This window comes from Monodelphis domestica, chromosome 7, assembly GCF_027887165.1.
Source record: "Monodelphis domestica isolate mMonDom1 chromosome 7, mMonDom1.pri, whole genome shotgun sequence".
Classification (NCBI taxonomy): domain Eukaryota; kingdom Metazoa; phylum Chordata; class Mammalia; order Didelphimorphia; family Didelphidae; genus Monodelphis; species Monodelphis domestica.
This window is the reverse complement of record NC_077233.1, coordinates 45,318,353-45,337,374: the sequence shown is the minus strand read 5'-3', so window position 1 is coordinate 45,337,374 and position 19,022 is coordinate 45,318,353. Positions and strand designations below refer to the sequence as shown.

General features: G+C 36.8%; 1 long non-coding RNA gene across 2 annotated transcripts in view; it reads right to left on the bottom strand.

Annotated features, from left to right (window-relative positions):
• The window catches only part of LOC103099954 (uncharacterized), a 41,807-nt gene that overhangs the window by 21,871 nt on the left and 914 nt on the right, over nt 1–19,022 (bottom strand). For both annotated transcript variants that reach the window (XR_001623838.2, XR_008913413.1), the window contains exon 2: nt 17,588–17,711. This is a non-coding gene — a long non-coding RNA (uncharacterized LOC103099954). The remainder of the gene's footprint in view (nt 1–17,587; nt 17,712–19,022) is intronic.

The following is a 19,022-nucleotide window of genomic DNA, read 5'->3' as shown; positions in this document are numbered from 1 at the left end:
TTTTTTTACTGGATTAGAAAAAAACATAACGATGTTTATTTGGAAGAATAAAAGGTCAAGGATATCCAGGGAAATAATGAAAAAAATACAAAGGAAGGTCGCCTTGCAGTCCCAGATCTCAAAATATTCCATAAAGCAGTGGTCACAAAACGATTTGGTACTGGCTAAAAGACAGAAAGGAGGATCAGTGGAATAGACTTGGGGTAAGCGACCTCAGCAAGACAGTCTATGACAAACCCAAAGACCCCAGCTTTTGGGACAAAAACCCACTATTCGATAAAAACTGCCGGGAAAATTGGAAGACAGTGTGGGAGAGACTAGGAATAGATCAACACCTTATACTCTACACAACGATAAACTCAGAATGGGTGAATGGCCTGAACATAAAGAAGGAAACTATAAGTAAATTAGGGTAACACAGAATAGTATACATTTCAGACCTTTGGGAAAGGAAAGACTTTAAAACCAAGCAAGACATAAAAGAATCACAAAATATAAAATAAATAATTTTGCTTACATCAAATTAAAAAGTTTTTGTACAACCTAAACCAATGTAACCAAAATTAGAAGGGAAGCAACAAACTGGGAAAGAATCTTCATAACAAAAATCTCAGACAAAGGTCTAATTACTCAAATTTATAAAGAGCTAAAGCAACTGTACAAAAAATCAAGCCATTCTCCAATTGATAAATGGGCAAAGGACACAAATAGGCAGTTTTCAGATAAAGAAATCAATACTATTAATAAGCACATGAAAAAGTGTTCTAAATCACTGATAATCAGAGAGATGTAAATCAAAACAACTCTGAGGTATCACCTCACACCTAGCAGATTGGCTAACATGACAGTGAAGGAAAGTAATGTATGCTGGAGGGGATGTGGCAAAGTCAGATCATTAATGCATTGATGGTGGAGTTGTGAATTGATCCAACCATTCTGGAGGGCAATTTGGAACTATGCCCAAAGGGCGACAAAAGAACATCTACCCTTTGACCCAGCCATAGCACTGCTGGGTTTGTACCCCAAAGAGATAATAAGGCAAAAGACTTGTACAAGAATATTCATAGCTGCGCTCTTTGTGGTGGCCAAAAATTGGAAAATGAGGGGATGCCCTTCAATTGGGGAATGACTGAACAAATTGCGGTATATGTTGGTGATGGAATACTATTGTGCTCAAAGGAATAATAAAGTGGAGGAATTCCACGGAGACTGGAACAACCTCCAGGAAGTGATGTAGATTGAAAGGAGCAGAACCAGGAAAACATTGTACACAGAGACTGATACACTGTGGTATAATCGAAGGTAATGGACTCCTCCACTAGGGACGATGCAATGTCTCTGAACAATCTGCAGGGATCTAAAAAACACTACCCACAAGCAGAGGATAAACTGTGGGAGTAAAAACACTGATGAAAACCAACTGCTTGACTACAGGGGCTGAGAGGAAATGACTGAGGAGAGACTCTAAATGAACACTCTAGTGCAAATACCAACAACATGGAAATGGGTTCGAACCAGGAACACATGTGAAACCCAGTGGAATTGTGCGCTGGCTATGGGAGAAGTGGTGGTAGGGGGGCAGTGAGAGGGAAAGATAATGATCATTGTTTCCAATGAATAATGTTTGTAAATTACCAAATAAAATAATGTTTAAAAAGTAAAAAAAAAAGAATTATAATGGAGGCAGACTGGTATAATGGAAAAAGCACTGGTTCTGAAATTAGGAGACATTGGTTCTAATCCACTCTGACTATCATTACCTAGAGAAAATCAGTTAATATCTTAGTCTTATCAATGAGTTTTCTGATTTTTAAAATGAAGTTGGATTTAGTTGTCTGTTGAGGACTCCTTTCAGTCTTGCACCTATGACCATGACACCATAGGTTTGTCATTTTTAAAGTATATGCATAGTCATACATATAGGATATAAATTATAGACATATAATCATGTACTTGTGTTCATATACATACACACAAAGTATATACAAAATAAATACAAGGGGAGTCATTTACAGCTAGGGGAATCAGGGAAGGCTTCACGGTGCTGGTAGCACTTGAGTTGAACAAATAACTCAGCTGCTTCTGATATGTTTTCCACTTTTGTCTCTTGAAGCTCATTGACCTCTCTGGCTTTCACAAAATGGCTTGTTGCTCTGCATTCTGGACCTTCACCAGCCTTTTCAATTCCCTGCTATCCTTGTTCTTTACAGCCCAAGCAAAAGAGTATAAAATTAGCACCATGGACACCACCAGCCTATGTTCTTTTCTTTAAAAAAATTGTTACATTGAAATTGCAAGGTATTTTCCTCTCCAATCCCTTCTTTGCACTAAAGAAGGCATCATTTGACAAAAAGATATGTGTAATATAATATAATATATAGAAGATACATTTAAACTATGCCTTGTTTATTTCTTTCTTTGGAAGTTAATCCCTTTTCAGGAACCTTTGCTGGGAAGACCAGGACAAGTCTGATAATTGGCAGGCTATCCTTAACTAAGAATTCTCCCTTCTTGCTGCTTGATTAGCATATAATTCCTCCACCACATATTTGCTCAATGGGCCTCAGTTAACTGCTTTTCATAGTTGTGTAATCAGACATTGGGAGCCCCTAATACATACTTAAGGACAGCATTTGCAGAAGCAAAGCAGTTAGCAGCAAAATGCTGGTTTGTTAAGTTGGCCCAGTTAGCCTGCTAGCATATGTTGATGATCTCTGTAGTGGTGCAGAGGAATAAATCCATATAGATTCTCAGGACCAATGGCCTGCACCCTCAAATCCTGTTATAAGCTCCATGGGTTTCTTTGGGGGGGCTGAATACCAAAAATAAGAGTCTTGAAATGAAAGACCCTGCACCTATTTCTACTGATCTGAAAACAGCATATTCCCTTTACTCCCTTGGTTAATGGCCCTTGGATCCAACTCTGGCTTTCTTTCACACATTTCCTTGGAGGTTTGGTTACAGGGGTTTATCTTGTTGGCACCTCCCTGGGAATGACTAGGATACTTTGACAGTGATTCTGGCTTAATCTCTGTGGGCTTTGGCACTTATCCATTAACTGCTATAGGCTTGGCTAATGAAAGAGATGCTAAGTTTCCAAAAGACAAGAAAGGAATATTGGTAGCACTTAAAAAGCTTTTAACTTCTCAAAATTAAAATAAAAAATATGAACAGTCCTCATGTATCAAAAATGAATTTAAAAAATAAAATTGTATGTTTCCAGTATAGTGATGCAAATGTTGATGCTGGGGGACACTGAAGGTGATGGATTGCTTGAATTCAGGAGTTTTGCACTAGGAATAAAACTAATTTGATATCTGTACAAAGTTTGGCATGAATATGATGAGGAGGAGGCCACTAGGCTGCTTAAGAAGGAGGTAACCTGGCCCATGTTGGTAACAGAGCAGATCAAAGCTCCCATGCCTACCCATAGTAGACTCTAGACTATAACTAACTACTGCATTCAGGCAAGTGAGATAGGGAGACCCAAGTTCAAACAAAGAAACTAACAAAAACAACAACAAAAAGAAATTTTATAATTCAATTAACCCTAATTTGGTTATAAGTAAATTGGTTAAAGTGGGGTGTGACCTTCTGTATGGTCTAATTATTTTTGTTCAGTCATTTTTCAATTGTGTCTGACTCTTCAGGATCCCATTTGAGGTTTTCTTGGCAAAAAATAGAGTGGTTTGCCATTTCCTTCTCCAACTTATCTTACAGATGAGGAAACTGAGGTAGAGTTAAGTGGACTTGCCCAGGGCTACATAGTAAATATTGGACTCAGATCTTCTTGATTTCAGATCTGGTGCTCTATCCGCTGTGCCATTTAACTGCCTCATGGTCTATTAATGAATATAATAATTGCATATGCCATGTATTTTTCTTCCTTTGCCTACGGATTGCTGTGGTGGTATCTCTAGGATGTTAAAAGAGATAGAGGTAAGTCTCAAGTCTGTATGTGTATGTATGTAAGAGTAGAGGGTGTTTTTAAAGAAGGATATGTACAGGAATATTGTGAACAGGAGTAGAGGAATAATAATCAGTAACTGACTCTGTGTTGACCATGGATAGAGATCTACTGACTAAGTATCAGGGTCCGTTTGGAGCTTTTTTTGACTTTTTGTAGTTAGGCAAGCAGGAAATAATTTTAATTGCCTTAATCTCTGTCCCTTAATCCAGTTAAATTTGAGGATAGTTTTAATATATTTTAAGGAAAAAGTAGTCTAGTCTCCATGAGGCAGGACCTTCGGATACTGTTCCTACCACAAGGACTAATAATGGTCCTTGCATTAAAGGGCTACTGGAAGGAAGAATCAAGTAAGATAATGTGGGGATGGCATTTTGTAGAACTTTGGACCTTCTATAAATGTGAGTTGCTGTTTCTGTTGTTCCGACCACATCTAGAGTATTTAGTTCTATGTGCCACATTTTAAAAAGAGGAAGAATTACAAGTGAGAGCATTTCCAGAAGTTAATTATCATTGTAATGAGGAGGTGGGGAAACCATAGCATTTCAAGAACAATTGAGAGAAGCAGACATATATGAACTGATAGAGAGAAGACTGAGGGGCCTCTGGGAGTTGCTCTGTGGGAGGGGATAGACTTCCAAATTGCTTATGATTGGTCTCTAAACCCCAATCCATTCCACTTTCTTCTGTTTTCTGGTCTGTGCAGCCTGTATGCCAAGGTTATTGGATTTTTTGAATTTTAAACACCTTAGTAGGAAAATTCCTTTTTGCTTATTCCACTTGCTTATTGAGCAGCTTTGATTTCAGAGTTTTTGGCGATTTGAGATGAGAAGGAAACTGCCTTTATTATTTTTATATCATGGATTATAAAACAAGGAATCACATATAATCCTTTAGGTAACTACAGCTTTGATTTTAGAAAAAGTTAGACCCAATTAGTAAACTAAATGTGGATGAGATATTAGTTATAATAATATAATATTAACCATAGTAGTGGAAAAGATAAATATAGAGTAGGATGTTAGAATATTATTAAAACCAATTCAATTAAGTCATTCTGTTTTCAACCTTGGAAAGTTAAGTACATAGTCTAATTGAATCTTGATTTCTGATAAAGATAACAGAAACAATCATTGAGTCAGTAGTAGAAATTAGGAATGTATTACAAAGACAAGATAGTATTTGCTTTTGTGAACATCCTATATTCACCATAGGTTTCTCAGAGTTTATGGCTCAGAGAGGAGTCTTTTGATTTATCCTTAAATTCATTTCCAGAATCAATATAATATGTTGTCTGATTGTGTCTGTCTATTATTTTTTTTATCAATGACAGATGACTGTGAATTGTATCCTGATCAGATTTATTCCCATATTTCTGTTATTGTGACTTCCAAACTGCAATGAAGGACTGTGCTCGTGACATTCCTAAAACTACACATTGTAACCTTGACCAGAAGTCTTGATCTTTGTAGATCCTTCTGATGTGCAAATAAAAAGTTTTAATCGATGCTAAATCATCAGAAGGACAAGAGTAAATGGTGGCTATCTGTCTTAAATCTTTATTGGAATTTATTAACTCTCTTAGAAAATATTTCCTAAACTTTAGTAATATATTCTGGATCAGTTTTATTAATCATTTTTGTTCATTCACTATCAAAAGCCTATAAAACAGACTGCTGTACATCTACATGAGGTCTTTGCCATAGGCTGGGTGTGGTGAGACCGTCAGCTTTAATTTTCCACAATTAGAGATGGATTTTCAACCCAGGGTGATGGTCTAGATTTCTTTATTTCTATCTCCAAGTTTCAGCTTTATTGTAATATGAGTTTGATGAAGCTGATTGGCATTGATTTGTTCCTAAAGATGAATTGATTGCTTTTCATGAATTAGAAATTGTCACATTCAGGTTCAATGCAACTTAAACTGCATGACGTATTTTGTCATATGTGTGTTTCATGGAGCTGTTAGGGAATAGCAAGAACTTTTAAGCTCTCTTTAGGCCCCTATTACTAGGGAAGAGACTTCTTCATAGAATTCAAATTCATATGTATCAGCATAAAATCTGAAATGCTATAATTTACTTCCTTAGACACTTACTAACTATATGTCGCCAGGTAAGTTACTGAATTTCACTTAGCCTCAGTGTTCTCGACTTCAAAATTGGGATAATAATAGCACCTCCCTCACAGGGTTATCATAGGGGTCAAATGAAATAAAATATGTCTAACATCAAGAAAGCACTGTTGGACACTACCTCACTTCCTTCTCCTCTAAAGTCTCCTGTTGAGATTTTACTTTTGGTAAATTATTGTCATTATAGTAAGCAATAAATCATAATAGTAAATAGTAATAGTATTATATATATATATATTATATAAAAATAATAGTAAAAATAAGAGAAATCTTGATAGTACACATGATCTAATACAGCCTCAATTATATAGGTGGAAATATTGAAATTAAATTTTTATTTCAGTTAACAACAATCTACCTTTTCTACTCCCCATTTCCTTAACAGCCTCTCCTACTGAAAAAGAAAGAAAAATAAAACTCTTGTAACAAACATACATAAGCAAAAGAAATTAAAGGTCCAAATATTTGCATGCATACATATATATATATATAATGAGTATGTATATATGTAGAAAGAGAGAGAGAGAGAGAGAGAAAGAGAGAGAGAGAGAGAGAAAGCTGTCTTTGCCCTGGATCTAGGCAGGTAGTATAGACTAAGTTCAGTACTCCTGGGGAACCTAAACTCTAATTAGAATTGGACTAGCTCCTTGTTCTTATACTCAATAGCATCTTCAACCCCCTCCCTGATGCCTACAGGTTGGATAGCTTTTATGGTCATTCATATTTAGGTTTTCTCCAAAAAGAAGTAGAAAGGCATGCTACATACAAGATGAATACCATATAGCTAAAGCATAATTAATATCTTATGTACAGACAAATGTAAACATAATGAATTCTCACAAGCACACATAGAAAAGAAGACAAAATAAATAAAGAAAAGTAATAACAATTGTTATATCTGCCTGGAAGGTAATACATGGAGCCATCTAAATGTAGAGCAGTTTGAAGGACTTGACATTTCATTTTGGTGTTGCAATGTCCAAACAAATCCTGGTTTTTGTCTTGTGGTAAAATTGGTTAGGTTTGGGCCATTCCTATTTTGGGTGGTTGTCTTCTCCAAGAATGTTGGAGTAGGGGCAGCTAGGTAGCTCAGGGGATAGAGTCATGCCTGGAAACAGGAGATCCTGGGTTCAACTCTGGTCTTCAACACTTCGTAATTGTATGACCTTGGGCAAGTCACTTAGACCCAATTGCCTATCCCTTACCACTTTTCTGCCTTAGATCCAATACTTAGTATTGAATCTAAGATGGAAGGGAAGGTTTTTTTTTAAATGTTGAAATAATTGTCAATGACTCTTCTTGCCACCATTAAGATCCAACCCAATAACATCCATGAACCTTAGACTTTTCCAACTCATAAAGTCATCTTCAAACTTGGACAAATCTATTTGGGGATAGACACTCCACTTAAAGTGAGTATATAACAAGTCAAGGAGAGGTATCCTGCACCTGGGGTCAGCCTTGCCAAGATGTAGGATGTGTACTTTAGATACTACAGACTCATAGCTGATAGGCACAAGTTTCGATGGGATAGGGGGAGTGGAAGGTTAGGGCAAACCACCTCTTCATCTAACCCCTCTCAGGGAATGGTTTGAAAGAGTCTTGACATGATTTGTAGCCAGAATGGAAATGAAAATTTGAGGTTTCATAACTCCCACTTTGAATCATCAGCTATTCTGGCTTCAGAGCCAATAAGGAGACTCTTTGTGACATCAAAGTTTAAAACTTTTAATTCTGAATCATACATGACCAGACCCAGGCTCCAGAGCTTCTTTGTAGTTAAAAGAAACCCAGAGGGATATATTTTAAAAAATGGAATGATAATGTACTATAATAATATATATTGATGGAATAATAATGTACTATAAGGATTGATGACCTAGATGATATCTTTAAGAAATGGAAAGACCTCCATGAACTGATGCAGAGTAAAAATAAGCAGAACCAGGAGAACATTGTACACAGAAACTGAAACATTGTGGGACATTCAAATGTAATAGACCTTGTTACTAACAAAAATACAAAGATCCAGGACAATTCCAAGGGACTTATGAAAAAAATGCTATCCATATCTAGAGAAATAACTATTGTAGTGGAAATGCAGAAGAAAAACATATGATTTATCTTTTGTTTATTTGTGTAGGTGATTTGGCATTTTGGTCTTAAAGATTACTCTCTTACAAAAATAATATGGAAACAGGTTTTGAATAACAGTACCTTTATAACTCAGAGAAATTGCTTGTCAACTATAGGAGGGGGTAGTGAGGGGAAGGGAGACAACATGAATCATGTAATCTTGGAAAACTTATGTATAAATTTGTCACTAGAAAATCAAAGAAAAAATGATCACCCTAGTGGAAATATCAGTAATATGGAAATAGGTCTTGACCAAAGATACATGTAAAACCCAGTGGAATTGTGTATTGGATATGGGAGGGGGTTGGGGAGAGGGGAGGGAAAGAACATGATTTTTGTAATCCTGGAAAAATACTCTAAATTAATCAATTAAATGAAATTATAAATAAATCAATAAAAATAATAAGATGTATCCTAACAACTTCAGTGAAAAAAAATTGATGGAAAAAACGTTTACAAAGATTCCATCTTAGAGTCAATACTATGAATAGGTTCCAAAGGAGAAGAGTGGTATGGGTTTGGCAAGAGGGGTTAAGTGACTTGCACAGGGACATACAGTTAGGAAGTGACTGAGGCCAGATTTGAAACCAGGACCTCCCATTTCTAGTCCTGCAAAGATAATTCATAATACATGACATGGGACAGCTTACATATGTATACCATTTTAGAAACTTTTGGAAACCTGATTTCTTCTTCCTCCACTTTCTTTTTTCCACAATCTCTCAAGCTATCCTTCCTTTTCATTGATGTTAATTGAAATATTGTTGAGCTATGATCTTTTGAGTTGAACAAAAGGAAAGATGGAGATCTATTTGTACTTATCCAGGATCACAGTAGAGCAAATAGTGAAGAGACCTAGAATTCTGCTTCTAAAAAGTTTTTACCTCTAATTTTGTCCAATATTTACAATGTACAACTTAATCCATGTTCTCAAAGATTACTTGGGCAAGTCTGGGACAACTCGCTATGTATTCCAAGAACTGTCAAAATGATTCTCTCCTTCCCTCCCTTTCTCTCTTTTTGGATATCATCCTATACCTAGTGAATCTTTAGGTATAGGGAAATTAAATCCTGTTGACTTCCCCAAAACTTCATGCTGATAGAATTTCCTGAAAACTAGCCAGCTGATAAGTCATAATAAATAAGCCTTGTGTCCTAGGGTTGCCCGCTTTCATGTACCTCCATCCCATGTCCCACTGGTTCTTGTGGCTACAGATTCACCCTCTAGTTAGTTGTGGATAGGGAAAAGAAATATGCAGTTTGACTAGGAGTACTCTAAGTTCAGGGAGATGAGCAGGCTGCCTATAGTGTCCAGTGACCTGCCAAGATTGTTGTCCAGAGATATGGCCATTTGAAATATCCTGCCATGTGTACTGTCCTGGAGAGGTTTAAGGCCAGTTAGACGCCAGTCATGGACTTAATGCCCACTGAAGCACTCTGCAGTGGGAGGGCAGAATGAATTTAGGAATGCTGAAGCAAATGAACCCAGAAAAGCTATTGAGGGCAAATAATCATTTTTGAAAGAAGATTGTCTCAATTAGAGAAGTTACAGGAGGCAAACAATCACTTTGACAATGCTTTCTGTTCCCTCTTATCCTCATCCTCTGGGAGCCACCAGATATTGATCTTCCTGGCTTTGCAGAGAGCCATTTTCCTTAGTGTCAGCCCAGCCCCTTGAATCTGATGACCATGTCTCCCCCCACCACTTTTCCCATAAACTCTAGCCAGATTGAGCACAGTATATCATCTTTGCCCTATTAGTTTACAAAGGGATAAATAGGATCCCACCTTTTCCCAGGGCAATTCTTTTTCTCTTCTATTAATTGCTCCTAATTATCAGCCCAGTCAGGCCCATGCCCTTGAGGCTGGAGAGATCAGACTTGACTGCAGAAAGTTCTTGGACTATCCTCAGCAAGTTTGTTACACATTTTTCTTTCCACATTTTCTCTGCAGATTAACTATTAATTTTCTAACTGAGCAAATCAGCACTTGACAACTGTATTGATTGTATCTGGTTGCTAAAAAAAACAACCTCTTCTGAATCAGTTTGTGAATTGAAAGCTCCTTGCCAATGCAACTCAGCAACAATTCTGAAATTTTGTCTTAGAGAGTTGTCTGGGGGACTAAGAGTTTAAATGATTTGTCTAAAGTCACACAGTGTCAGAGGAAGAACTTGAACTCAGGTCTTTTTGACCCCCAAGGCTGATTCTCTGATCTCTAGGTCATGATCTCTGTTGGCATTTATTTCAACTGATTTTTCTGTGTAGCTCCCTCTATTCCTTTAAAAAAAATTCCCTCTATTCCATGTAAAAACAATTTTAGCATTTTAAAAAAGTTTTGAGTTCCAAATTCTCTCCCTTCTTATGATCCTTCCTTCTTCGCTCCTTCTCTACATTCTCCCCTCCCTGAGATGGGAAGCCATCTGATATAAATTTTAATGTGCAATCATGCAAAATATTTTTCCATATTAGTTATTTTGTGGAGATTTCAAATGAAAAAGAAGAAAGAAAATGAAATAAATATATTTCAGTCTGCATTTAGACTCCACCAGTTCTTCCTTGGCAGGCAGAGGGCATTTTTCATCATGAGTCTGAGATTGTCTTCGATCACTGCATTGCTAAGAATACCTGGGTCATTCAGTGTTGTTCATCAAGAACTATTGCTATCACTATATAGTTTTCTTCTGGTTCTTCTCACTTCTTTCTGCATCAGTTCACATAAATATTTCCAGATTTTTCTGAAATCATCCTATTTATCATTTCTTGTAACATAATAATATTCCATCATTCCCAAATTCCACAACTAATTCAGCCATTCCCCAGTTTACGGACAATGCCACAATTTCTAATTCCTTGCTACCACAAAAGAGTTATAATATGTATTTTATACAAATAGGTCTTTTATTTGTTTGCTTATTATTTTATTAGTTACATGCCATATCCCATCTTAGTGCCTTTGCACTGGCTTTGTTAGATTGTGCTTAGACTCTTTTTCTTCACTTGCATCTTCCGAAACGCCTTTCTTCCTTGCAATCTCAGGTCAAAACCTTCGCTTTTCATAAGCCATTTCCTGGTCTTCCAACCATTCCCTCCACATTCCCTTATAGCTATGTTTTCTTGGTGTAGTTTGTAAATATTTTTTTACATGTCCAGATGTTCTGCATTAGAATGTAAACTCCTTGCAGAAAAGAACTTCTTACTGCTGTTTTCATACTTCCAGTGCCTAGCACAGTGTCTAACATAGCACAGATATTTAGTAAGTACTTATCTAAAGTACTTCCTTGGTTGATTGATCTGCCTAGACTTCCCTGGTAAATTGGGAGGAGAAGCAGCAAAGGTCTGGCTTCAGTAAGGTTCTTAGGGATGTTATATGGGCATAAACCAGCCAAGTATGTGTATCCAGGCAAAATATGGGTATGACAGCATACAGTCAGTGTCCTCCTTAAGAGACATCCCAAATGAAATGCAGGGATTGGCCCAGAGCAATGGGTGGAGCTTCACACATGGGAGAGACAATCTGATTTGGAAGGGGGAATGTGGGGTGTATTGTATAGGGCACTAGACTTGAAGTTAGGAAGACCAGGGTTCAAAAATTACTTTAAGACACTTAATTTTGGACCCTGGTCAGGTTATTTATTCTCTCTCAGCCTTTGTTTTCTCCTCTATAAGATCTGCAGATTGTATTCAATGATATTTAAGGTGCCTTACAGCTGAGTCTTTCTTTTTTCTATCCTATATTTGTTTGATTTCCTTCATGAAGCTACTTTTGACTTCTTTAGCCTACTTTGTACTCTCTCTTCTCTGAAGTCTTATTTTACTGAGGAATTACATGGCCCTACTCGATATAATTATTTCTTATTTTATGCTTAAAACATCTCACATCTCCTCTGAATTAGGTAGTTCCTGGAGGACAGGAAACTACATTGTACTTTCTTCTTTACTGCACAATATCTAGCACTAGCATTGATTGACAGGGTAGTTAGGTGGTTCATTGGATTGAGAACCAAGCATAAATACAGGAGGTCCTGAGTTCAAATCTGGTCTCAGACATACTTCCTAATGATGTGTCCCTGGCAAGACTTAATTCCCATTGCCTAGCCCTTGCCACTCTTCTGTCTTGGAATGAATAACCATTATTGAGTCCAAGGCAGAAGGAAAGGGTTAAAAGAAAAATAACTGTTTGATAAATAGGAGACACCGAGAAATGATTCCTCATAAGTTTTTATACCTCTCGGTATCCCATTTTGGGTGATGGTGATTTTTCCTCTCAGCAGAAATCAAATTGGAGATGCTGATGGGAAGAGAACAGAGGCAGTGGGTCAAGTAACAAGGAATGCCATTTTTGCTCTGTTTTTTCCATCAGTGTTTAACATTCACACAAGGTTGAAGCCCGTGGTAACCCGCTCTGATTCCCTCTGTTCTTCTCCTGCCTCCTGATAAAGCGTAAATGGGACACTTCACAGTGGGACCTGAACTGTAACAATTGGGATTCTTGGCTGGATGGCTGAACTTTCGTGGCTTTTAACGTTTTCAGTGATTTTTAGTAATAGGTGTCTTGGCAAAAGGACAAGGCATTAGCTCAAATGTCATGTTTAAAGGGTAGACAACCTTTCAATGAGGTTCCACTTGTGTAACTACCAACAACTTTCAAGCTGCAATATTAATAAATAGGCACGATTGCAGTCTCTTAATCAAAGGTGAGGAATTACAACTTAGCCGGGTCCCAGCAGTCCGTCTCCTATGATGAGATTTCGGTCTTTTCAATCTAGTCATGCTTTTCTCCACAGGGCTCATGTTGAGCCGGTAGATTGGCTCTCTTTATGATGAGCCCAGGAGATATCTAGGCAGTTTACAAATGAACTTCCTACCATTTCCCTTGATATTTACATCTTTATTTATAGATTTATTAAATGATGTATTTATTAAAATATTTATATTTATATGCACACTAGTTAAATAATGGTCCAGACTTGCTATGTCATCTTCTAGATATTGACTGTGTAGAGGAATCTTTAGGTATCAATTCTACAAGCTAAAATCAATTTACTTTACAGAATAATGTCAAAAACAAAGCTGCTCCAGACTGGGAAGCTTTACACATATAAAAATAAGTTTGGCTTCCGTTAAGCTGTGCTAAGCACAGCTGGTTTCTCTACAACCAAGTTTCTTTCCTCTGCAATTAACTCCAGAAAGGTTCGCTCCTCCAGGGGCTAGAAATCTCACTTTTAGATAGCATCATTGGAGATTTATATTTCACGAATAACCTGTTGCATGAAGCAACTTTGTATAATATTTATTGGGAAAGGAAATGGAGGATTGGAAAAACCGGGGGATAATGGGAGGTTTGTATGGGGGTAATGAGGAGTTGAGGGGAGAGAGGGAATATTGCTTGGTGAGGCAAGGGAGGGAGATGCCCCCTGCTGAGAGGAAGCATCAGGGGTCTGATAAGGACTGTTTGTCTTGGAATGACTGAACTGAAGCTCAGCTCCCTCTATGCCCAAAAAAGATAGTCCACTTCTCTGACTGCAAATTCAAATAATATAAAGTTTAATAACCAGTTGGGATTGGAGTTTTTTCCTTAGCTTCAGAGTTGAGGCCAGGCCCAGAGGCTGGCGGAGGGTTCTCCCACTCCCGTCTACTCTATATCAGTCCTTGCTTTGTCTAATTCAGAATCTTAGCAGTAGACAGAAAGCAAACAAGAACACTTCTAACATTCAGTAGCCTGTGTCTTCAGGTTGAACCAAGAAGAGCATGCCACTCCAGACTGGGCTGAATAAGCTCCTCTCTCCTCTAACACCAGGAAGGAAGTCCAACCCAGCAGGAAGGAAGTGCTAGTCACAAGACCCAACTGCCACTCCCAGTTTCCCCTTCACCCACCAACTGTTAGTCTAGTTTCCTTTCCACATTTGGCTTCAAATGAGTCCAAGTTCATACTTTGAGTATTTCTGAAGGATTATATTTTTTGTCTTGTGCCCCTACTCAATTTCCTCCTAGAAAATCTTGATTTTGCTAATTATTCTAGCTTTTATATAGATGTCTTCAGGTGCCTTGCGCAGAGCAAACTAATGAGGTAGAAGTTAGAAGTTTATTTCACACAATAAAGAAAACATAAAATGACTTACTTGATTCTTTTAACAAAAATAATAGGTGTATTTTTCTTCCTTCCTAGAGGGATTACTCTTACCTCCTTAATCCATCTCCCAATCTCTCCATACACAAGCTTGCAAAATCAAAAAGAATGGAATGAATCTGGAGAACTTTGGTTAAAATAGAAAGCGTTAGACTTGTTAGACACTCACTAGTTCCCTGACCACAACCAAATCAATTTTATGCCACAACTTGGTTAGCCATTCCCCAACTGATGGGTATTTCCTTAATTTCTAATTCTTTGTCACCACAACGAAAATGGCCACAAATATTTTAGCACATATAGGTTCTTTTCCTTTTCCCCTGATCAACCTAAGAAATAAATCTACTATTGACACTGGTGGGTCAAAAGGTATACATAGTTTTATAACTCTTTGGGCATAATTCCACATTGCTCTCCATTCTAGTTGGATCAGTTCACAATTCCACTAATATAATAATATTGTATTGTATATATAATAATAGTGTACTAATGTTTCCATTTTTCTACATCCCATTCAACACTTGTCTTTTTTTGCCCTTTTATCATTTTGGCCAAACTGACAGGGGTGAGATAATATCTGAGTTGCTTTCATTTGTACTTTTATAATCAATAATGATTTAGAGCATTAAAATTTTTTTTAAATTTAGTTTTATTCAATTTAGTTATATATACTATTATGTAGAGTGAAATGAACAGAACAAAGAAAACATTATACACATAAATAGAAATATTGTTTGAAGAATGACTTGTGTACTTCCAACTCCAGACTAAGAACTCACAAATAGAAATAGCAAGACATAGCTTTATATCTTTATACATACATAGCTTTTTGTCAAATGATGCCTTCTCTAATCCAGAGAGAGGGGGAAGGGAGGGAGTTATCCAGGAATTTAAATGTAAACAAACAATCAAATAAAATTTTAAAAAAGTTTTCATAGTGCTATATTTTTTACAAGACACTTTAAATCTGACAGAATGAGATAAAAGAAGTAGGAAAAACTAAGAATTGATTGCACAGGCTAGGTTCTCAAAATCTATGCTGTCATAGTGCAATGCATTTGTTACAAAGGAGATCTATTAGAGAGGAGTAGGTTATTGGGTAATAATGAATATACATAAAGGAAAGTCTATCAATTAAAAACATTTTTATATTACAGAAGCCATAATTTTGTTAAAACTGTTTTCTTATAGATTTACATATATATTATCCTAAAAACAGGATATATACCAGAAACTCAGAGTTTTTATGTAATACTTTTTGTTTTTCTTTGTATTTTGAAATGCCTGTTGATAATTGTTGAGTTCCTAATAAAAAATAAAATTTAATTTTAAAAAAGAATGCAATCTAAAGGCTGCATTGAAAATACAGCAATAAAGAAGTAATAGTCTTGCTGTATCCTGACACATAATGAGAACTTAATAAGTGCTTGTGGACTTGACTATAAGACATTATTTATTGTATTTTTCTCAGTTTTCATTGCCACAGTTTAGAAAAAGACATTGGCAAGCTAGTGTCAAGGGGAAGGCAATAAGGTTGGTGAAAGTTCTTAAATTTATGAGGGTGTTAAACCTAGAGAAGAGAAAATTTAAGGGAACTATGATAGATGGCTTCAAGCATTGAAAGGCTGCCATGGGTACTGGTATGACCTGACCCCAGAGGGAAGAAGTAGGAGCAAAAGTTGCGAGGATGCAAATTTCTGATGTCTAGAATAAGTTCTTCATGATTACAAGACTTCAAAGTGTAATGGACTGCCTTGGCAAGCCATGAATTCCTCTCTCATCAAATATCTTCAAAAATATTGAATAATAACTCATTGACTCTGTTGTATATAGGGCACATTTTGGGGTATAGATTAAACTTGATGGCTTCTCTAAGTCCATTTCAGCCCTAAAATTATGGACTTTTGTGAAGTGTTGCCTATTGATGGAGAAATAGTGAGTGGTGAACTAGGAGTAAGAGAGGTCCAACAAACTCCAGTAAACTATGTGGGGGAGAAGGAAAGATCTTGACTTTGGCCTTGGCAAGGTTCCCTCCTCCCCACCTTGGTCAAGGAAAGACTTTGAGAGGCTGGAGAGGAGAATAGAGTTTCCATTTTTCCTGTTAGTATCTCAGTGGCCTTCCAAAATCATCTTAAGGAGGTATCTGAATTGGGAGCTTAAGACATAGGTGAGAAATTGATTTGTAGCTCAATGAGGAGCACATCAGAAAACAAATTGTCCCATTCTTATGAGAAACATCTTATATAAATGACAGTCAGGAGTCGAGCTATTCCTTTGCTACATGTGGATTCTAAGCTTGAACCCATTTTCCTTTGGACTATCTTTGTACTTGTAACATAATATGTCACAGGATTTTGAGGGATTGTTTTGTACCAACCATTCTCATTATACATCTATATATACTCCTGCCTAAAAGCTAAATAAGAGTCTGACTAACATGACTTTTTGGCTAGTAATTTGGACATAAGCACTCACTCAAGTTGAGAATGTTAGAGAATTATTCTAGACTCATTAAGGGTACCCCTAAACCTAAGGAGAAGGTAGCATTGCTCTGGAACCCAAAACTTCTTTGGGAGGGCAGACATTGGAATCGAGATCCTCAGAGCTTAATAAGGACTACCCAAGAAACTGATGAGAAAAATAAAAATAAGCGAGCTGCATGGGCTGCAGATTTTTGTTCTGCTCTAGTATTACACATGATATAAATCAAGGATATTAGGAGGATCTTCAAGGGAAAAGCTACACTATGGGGAAAACAGTCTCACTTTTTCTTTTAAATTTGACAAGTGACCATTAGCATACTCCTGTTTTGCTTTAATTCCGTTTGTTCCCTTGGTTTAATGAAACTCAGCACTTTTCCTGGTGGTCCATGCTGCTTTATTATCTCTCTAAATTCAGTGATCTGAGGAAATTGCCGACAACGAAGGTGGACAATCATTTTTAATTAAGGGCAATGAAGAGCATGGTCTATTAGAGAGTAGGGCTTGTAATTTGCTTGGTTATAGAACTTGGATTGGGTGAGGAGAAAGGGGAAAGGGGGATAGTAAGAGATGGTAAGAAGACCTCTTTGTTGTAGGATGAATGAAGCAAAGGTAACAACATCCTGATTTACTTGATGGCATTTCAATATCTACCCTCCATTCAGTGACTCTAGAATAGTTTGAGAACAGGAGATAACTAACTGAGGGGATAAAATCAGTACAAAATCAGGTCATACTTACTGTGATGATAGGAAGCCAGGTTCCAGGATTCTGCTGATCCCTGTTTTGACCAACAGGAATAGGTATTCTCTATCTGTTCTTCATATTATATCTCCCCCTCATCCTTCTGCCTCTTGCTTAGGAACTGGTAATAAAATCAACAATGCCATTGCTATTTTGAAGCTCATGTGAGCCCCTTTAGAGTCCAGGTGAATCAGTGTCTTACATTACCTAGGCTAAAGTTCCTGTTGTTAGCCACCCTTTCCTACTCTCTCAAACTCATTTGTGCGCCTATTCTATTCTTCCAGTGTTCTCTCTGACATGCCCATTTTTTAACACATTCTTCATCTATAAAATGATTTGGAGAAGGAAATGGCAAACTACTTCAGTATCTTTGTGAAGAAAATCCCAAATAGGGTCATGAAGAATTGGATACAACTGAAACAACAACAAATGCTAAACAAGTGTATGTTATATAATCATGGTTATAGTATTCTTTTTACAAACTTTTGGATATTTGTCACATCGGTGTTCTATGTGTATCCAGAATGATCTACTTCTCCAATATTTTGTCCCTAGTGCACTATTTTCTTTAAAGCTCATTCCCTTTAATGAAAAGAAAAGCATCTTTTCTTTACTGGTTTGTCGAATGCAGTAATCTATTATTTGGGGGTAATTGCTGAAGTAATCTCACCTTATTGGTCTCCAACAAAGCCTCCCAGATTGACATCTCACAAATTGAAAACTAAGTGCAATATCAAAGCTATTAACAAAAGTTGCCTGTCTAGTGTGAGGGCACCAGGTTAAAAGCTAGAATTATTTAGTGAATTCTTGGGAAGAAGAAAAAACATCAAACACAAACCAAAAATAAGCAGTAAGAAATGTTCTTTATATAAATTATCTTTTCAGGATGAATACAACCCAGATAATTTCCTGTTGTTTTTGTTTTTAATTCTGGCCTCTCCTTAATTTAAGTTTATATACTGGATCAAATTCTCATCATGAATAATTTGTACTCTACACAGTACCAGAAGAGCATTCACCTTTAACTTCACATACCACCTAATTTCTACTTTATTATATGGGTTACTTAGTGTCCCTAGGAATGTTGATATCCTGTTAGTCCCTGAAGCCCCGTCACCTCTTAGCCTTCCCTATTATTTCTCTCTTAATTTCTTTCCATATTTAGTTCAGTGATGAATGCTTCTTCTTCCTCAAAATTCTTTACATTTGTCTGTACCCACTTATAATCACATCCTTAGTTCTTAATCTCTTCAATCTTATGCTAGTGATTTTTTCCTGTCAAGAAGGAACCAGATGTACTTTGGGAGTTATCTCATCTCTTTGTCTCATTGCTCCCGTCTAGATAAACTGGGAAGATCAGCAGCAGACACCCTGCTAGGTTTATATTAGTAAACATTTAACAACTGGATCTCTGGGAAAGAAAAAAAATCCT